The sequence below is a fragment of the Carex rostrata genome, chromosome 15 (genome assembly GCF_964058835.1).
Source record: "Carex rostrata chromosome 15, lpCarRost1.2, whole genome shotgun sequence".
Lineage (NCBI taxonomy): Eukaryota > Viridiplantae > Streptophyta > Magnoliopsida > Poales > Cyperaceae > Carex > Carex rostrata.
In genome coordinates this window covers 4,425,389-4,425,979 of record NC_135932.1, presented here as the reverse complement: position 1 = coordinate 4,425,979, position 591 = coordinate 4,425,389, and the positions used below count along the sequence as shown (strand labels likewise).

Genomic DNA, 591 nt, shown 5'->3' with positions numbered 1-591 from the left:
AAACCGATCGGACGTGTAACTTGCGTTTGGTATTCTACGCCCGAACGAATTCCAGACAGCAAAGTCAGCAATTCGCAGAGGCCCGGTTTTTTGTCCAGTGCTCAGCCCGGTTGGCTGAACAGGGCTTATTCATGAGTCGGCCTAACTAATGAACGGGCTGAACAGGGCCCGTTCATTTCAGCGCGGTTCACGACATAGCTTATGGATCAAAATAAAAATTAGTCCCGGCGGGGCTCGAACCCGCGACCTTCGGCTCATAAGACCAACGCTCTAACCAACTGAGCTACGGGACTTCTGTGCTTTAATCTGTATTTAAATTTATATAAACAAATAAAAATGAATGATGACTCGCTCACAACTTCCACCCGATTAATAGGCAATACACTGCGTCATCTTACCAAATTGCATTACTTTTTACAACAGATTTAGTCTATTTGGGTAAACAAGTAACGTCAGAATAACTTCCAAAAATCAAGCCTCATCTATTCCTGAGCCGTTTATTCTGTTTTAATCTTCTCATCTTAATACAACAATAATTCTCTATTAAAAGTAATAATAAATAAGATGCTCTTGTCCTTTATAACAAATACA

General features: G+C 40.8%; 1 non-coding gene across 1 annotated transcript; it reads right to left on the bottom strand.

The window, feature by feature from the left end:
* Window positions 1-219: 219 nt before the first annotated feature.
* On the bottom strand, window positions 220-293 carry TRNAI-UAU (transfer RNA isoleucine (anticodon UAU)). The gene has a single exon. It is a non-coding gene; the product is annotated as a tRNA-Ile (tRNA).
* Between the last annotated feature and the right edge of the window lie 298 nt (window positions 294-591).